The sequence below is a fragment of the Trachypithecus francoisi genome, unplaced genomic scaffold (assembly GCF_009764315.1).
Source record: "Trachypithecus francoisi isolate TF-2019V2 unplaced genomic scaffold, Tfra_2.0 Lachesis_group20, whole genome shotgun sequence".
Lineage (NCBI taxonomy): Eukaryota > Metazoa > Chordata > Mammalia > Primates > Cercopithecidae > Trachypithecus > Trachypithecus francoisi.
Genome location: NW_022681466.1, coordinates 53,073,194 through 53,079,193, shown reverse-complemented (window position 1 = coordinate 53,079,193; position 6,000 = coordinate 53,073,194).

Below are 6,000 nucleotides of genomic sequence, written 5' to 3'. Positions count from 1 at the left end.
GGATGTTCAACCTGTACAACTGGTTGCTGTAGCCCTAACCAGCACTTTCATTTTCCTAGTTTTCTCACATGTAAAATAGACAAAATGCAATCAAATATTGAAATGATTACCAAAACATACAACTGCAGAGGTGATAAGACCTACAACAGAGAGGCGCTGCATACCACTGCTCCTAATGGTCGTCCCAATAGCCTGGAATTCACCTATTCCAAATGAGGCAGTCTGGGGACACCATGACAACGGAAAAAGTATCAGCTGTCCAAAGGTGCTACAAAAATGTTGAGGACTACTGACATATAAAAATAAAAGCTCTCAGCCGGGCACGGTGGCTCACGCTTGTAATCCCAGCAGTTTGGGAGGCCGAGGCGGGTGGATCACCTGAGGTCAGGAGTTTGAGACCAGTCTGACCAACATGGAGAAACCCCATCAATATTAAAAGTACAAAATTAGCCGCACATGGTGGCGCATGCCTGTAATCCCAGCTACTCAGGAGGCCGAGGCAGGAGAATCGCTTGAACCCAGGAGGCAGAGATTATGGTGAGCCGAGATCATGCCATTGCACTCCAGCCTGGGCAACAAGAGTGAAACTCCATTTCAAAAAATAAAATAAAATACACACACAAAAAAAGCTTCAGAAACAAAATGTAATTTTCAAATTCAACCCTATTAAGTCATATAACTTAATTTCACTTAAATGAAGTAATCACCAAACAATTCGTGTAACTAGGAGAATAATAACTGTCACTTACATTTCATTGCAGCCTGTAAAGTATTCACAGACCTTTTCCCCAGCATCACTGTGTATTAGATATGTAATTATTTCCTTTCTTTGACAAATAAAGGATGCCAATGTCCCTTGGGGCATGGGAACTTGTCTACTTTAGGAGCCAATATGAAACCAAGGTATTTTCCTAGAATCCTGTGCAAAGGAGCAGATGTTATAAGCAAACAAACAAACAAAAAAACCCACCAACAAATGGCTAAAGAACACTACAAAAGGCAAGTAGAAGAGGAAGGATTTTGTGAAGGCAAAAAAAAAGTTTAGTTTACATTTATATTGTCTAAATTTATATTGTATTTACCTTGTTTTTTAATTTTTTATAGCAACGTATACATATGTTTAAAATGTTCAAACAGCACAGGAAAATCTAAAATGAAAAAATTTTCCTCTGCCACTTTCAATTCTGGTAACTCTCCTTAAAGAGAATCATTCTGACATTCTTCCAGGAAAAAAAGTTGATTTTAATAATTAATATATACTTTTAAAACCAAAACCAAATTAAGGTTATACCATATGCACCATATTATTTTCCCCACTTAGTAATGTATCTTGGAGATCTTTCCCAATCAGTACACACAAATCTACTGTATTCATTTTCATGCCTGTATACTCTTCTACTGCACCAAAATCACATTGTTCAACCAGCCCTGTATGAATACATACTTAGATTGTTTCCCATATTATACTATCATCAATAATCATGCAATAGAACTTGCTCATACATGTTGGCATTCTTTTCCAAGAATATCAGTAACGTTAAGTGCTAAATAATAGAAATGCTTGATCAAAGGTTGTATTAATATTTAGATAGATATTACCAAATTGTTCCTGTGCATCAACCATATGTGACTCCTTATACCCTTAATGACACCAGAAATGATAAACTGCTTTAATTTTTGCTAATGTATTAGGGGAAATTATATACCTAGTTGTTGTTTTGCTTATTTATTTACTTATTTTTTGTGAGACAGGGTCTCACTGTTGCCCAGGCTGGAGTGCAGTGTCATAATTTCAGTTCACTGCAGCCTTCACTTCCCAGGTTCAAGTGATCCTCCCACCTCTGTCTCCCAAGTAGCTGGGACCACAGGCGCACGCTTCCATGCTCGGCTAATTTTTGTACTTTTTGTACAGATGGGGTTTCACCATGTTGCCCAGACTGGTCTCCAACTCCTGGGCTCATGCGATCTGCCCGCCTCAGCCTCCTAAAGTGCTAGGATTACAGGCGTGAGCCACCACACCCAGCCTTGCTTTACATTTCTTGAACTATAAGTAAGGCTTAGTATCTTTCCACTGGCCATCTGTATTTTTTCATGGGAGCTATATATATTTCTATTATATTATTTTTCCTTTTCTTCCTTTTTTTTTTTTTTTTTTTTTGAGCTAGTGTATCACTCTGTCACCCAGGCTAGAGTGCAGTGGTGTGTTCATAGCTCATGGCAGCCTCAAACTCCCAGGCTCAAACAATCCTCCCACCTCAGCCTCCCAAATAGCTGGGACTACAGGCACGCACCCAGCTAATTTTTATTTATTTATTTATTTATTTTTGTAGAGATGAGGTCTCACTATGTTGCCCAGGCTGGTCTTGAACTCCTGGGCTCAAGCAATCCTCCCACTTCGGCCTCCCAAATTGCTGTGATTATAGGCATGAGCCACCACATCTGGCCTATTTTTCTTTTTCTTATTGATTTGTATAAACTCTTTGTAAATAAGCCTTTTGTTACATGTATTGCAAATAATTTCCTCTTTTTGCAAAGAAGTTTCTTATATTTATGAAAGTACGTTTTTCATCCTTTCCTTCATGGCTTCTGTGTTTGTTCCTACTTAGAAAGGCTCTTCCAAGGCCAAGACTACGAATTAATTCTCTGATGCTTTCTCTTTGTAGTTTTGCAGTTTCATTTTTTAATATTTAAATATTTAATCCTCTTAGAATTTATTTTGATGGGAGGAAGGAGATAGTGATCCAGCTGTATTCTTTCCTAAATACTTACTCGGTCACATTTTTGAGTGAATTATCCACTGTGATACAAAATGCCGCCTTTCCCCTCTACTAAATCTTCCAGTGTATTCTGCACTTTGTCCACCGTTCCACTGAGCTGCCTAGCGCCTCTTCAGTTCCAGAATGCCTAATGTTAATCCCCTGATTACTATTTTCAGAATTTTCCTGGTTACTCTAGAATATCTATTCTGCTAGGTCAGGATTTCTTAGCAGCAGTACTGTTGATATTTTTGGGCAGGACACTCTGCTGCAGGACGGTCCTATGCATCCTAGGATGTTTAGTATCTCTGGCTTCTACCCACTAGATGGCAGTAGCAGCCCCAAGTCATAACAGCCAAAAAAATGTCTCCAGACATTGCCAATTGTTCCCTGGGTTGGAACTGGAGGGGCAAAATCGTCCCCCATTGAGAACAACGGGTTTTAGATAAATTCCAGTTATTTTATTATGTTTCCACTCCCAAATTCCCACTGATATTATAATCAAGATGAAAATGAATTCTTAGAATTCAGACATCCTTACTACATTTTATATGTTGTACTAATTAAGTTTAATCTTAATTCTATCTAATTTTCCTATCTAAGAATCACATATATGTTTTCACTTATTTATGTCTTCTTTGAAGGACATAAGACTTCTCCTTCAAAAGAGTTTTAAAATATTTTTATATAGATGCTTACACTATTTATTTCTAAATATTTTGCCCTTTCATTCCTTTATAAATAGAATTGTTTCTTACATTATTATCCTTTCTAATTAGTCACTGATAAGAAAGCAATTGATGGCTGGCGTGGTGGCTCATGCCTGTAATCCCTACACTTTGGGAGGCCAAGGAGGGTGGATCACGAGGTCAGGAGATCAAGACCATCCTGGCTAACATGGTGAAACCCCATTTCTACTAAAAATACGAAAAAATTAGCTGGACGTGGTGGTGGGTGCCTGTAGTCCCAGCTACTCGGGAGGCTGAGGCAGGAGAATGGTGTGAACCCGGGAGGCGGAGCTTGCAGTGAGCCGAGATCGTGCCACTGCACTCCAGCCTGGGCTACAGAGTGAGACTCCATCTCAAAAAAAAAAAAAAAAAAAAAAAGCTATTGATATATTATAGTCTACAACTAGCCACACACCAAACTCTTATTGTCTCTAATAGAATTTAAGAAAATTCTAAGACACAATTTTCAGGAACTTCAAAGCATACAATGTTATTATCTGATTACAATCATTTTGCTCCCTCATTTCCAATATTTATGTGCTTCTATATCTCTCTTATCTTACTGCCTTGGTTAATACCTACAGAAAATTTTAGGTGATAGTGGTGATAGTAAGCAACCTTGAATTATCTTTGACTTTAATGGGAATCGCTGGCTTTTGTTTGTGACACATACATCATTAAAGATGTCTCTGCACATGTACAGTCTATCAAGAGCTTGTTGTTAAATCAGAAAGATTGTTAATTGTGTCAAATGTATGTTCTGCATCTATAGAGATAACTGTACAGTTTTTCTTCTTTGGCCTGTTAATATGGTATGATGGATTGTATTCCAAAATTTCTTAATATTCATCCATTCTTGGGTGGCATAAATTCACTTAGTTGTGATGTACACTACTGTTCTTTTAATGTATTGTTGAATCCTACGTGCTAATATTTTTATTTCAAATTTTTTTAATTTTTATTTTTTTTTTATTTTTTTGAGATGGAGTCTTGCTCTGTCACCCAGGCTGGAGGGCAGTGGCATGATCTCGGCTCACTGCAACCTCCGCCTCCCAGGTTCAAGTGATTCTCCTGCCTCAGCCTCCTGAGTAGCTGGGATTACAGGCACCCGCCACCGTGCCCAACTAATTTGTGTATTTTTAGTAGAAATGGGGTTTCACCATGTTAGCTGGGCTAGTCTTGATCTCCTGACCTCGTGATCCACCTGCCTTGGCCTCCCAAAGTGCTGGGATAACTGGTGTGAGCCACCACGCCCGGCTGATCTCAAATTTTTATATTAATATTTGATCATGGGATCAGTCTGTCTTTTTTTTCAACACTTTATATCATTTATTAATGCAATATACATTAGATCTAAAATCTGCAGTTTCTAAGCACACCATGTTTAGATCTTTCAGATCCTTTTGCAGTTTTAGGTTATTTCTACAGAGGTACCTTTAAGTGAATGAATAACACATTCTGTAATTCCTGAAAATATAGTACAGAGTGAAATGATTTAAATATAATTTAGGCACATGTTGATTATGAAAACAGATAATCTCTCAATACAATACTTCTCTGTCTTGGGAAAAATAATAAAGCAAAGAAAATAATTCATTTCTGAAGTTGCTTTCCTTCACTTGTAAAGGTCTGATCTCCTCCCACTATGCATATGTACCGTTTACTGTTAAGGAAAGCTTTGCATATTTAGATATAGAAGAATAGGCTACATAAATACTAAAGATGTGTCATTCTCCCAAAGGAGACAAAAGTGGTTTTCAATGATTCCTTGCGTCATGTTGATGAGTCTGTAGAATTCAGAACCCTGTGGACACAGCTAATATCCCTGTTCTTAGGGTAGATGTAAGGACACCAGGTCATTGGTAGGGAGGTACAGGCCCTTCCCCTGCTGTTGCAGAGAGAAAATGACTCAAGAAAATTGGGCTAAAATTTGTTTAAAGAAAAAAACAGGCTGGGCGCCATGGCTCACGCCTGTAATCTCAGTACTTTGGGAGGCCAAGGCGGGCGGATCACAAGGTCAGGAGATCAAGACCATCCTGGCTAACATGGTGAAACCCCGCCTCTACTAAAAATACAAAAATTAGCTGGGTGTGGTGGTGTGCACCTGTAGTCCCAGCTACTCGGGAGGCTGAGGCAGGAGAATCACTTGAACCCGGCAGGCAGAGGTTGCAGTGAGCCGAGATCACACCCCTGCACTCCAGCCTGGCGACAGAGTGATATTCCATCTCAAAAAACAAAAACAAAAACAAAAAATCAAAAAATGTAAGTAAAAGAATCATAGGTGCTGACTGATTGGTATTGCCTCTTGGACCAGCCAAATACCTTTATTTTTACTTTCTATATATACATATATATTTTGGTGGCTGTAATCAAATGTATGTTTAAAATTCCTCATTCCCCACTGTAGGGTTCTAACTGCAATTATACTACATTGGCTTTTAACAGGCACCTCTACCATATTCACTGATACTGTGTAAGCTTTGATTGCAGTAGATCTGGATTTAATATCTATTTCT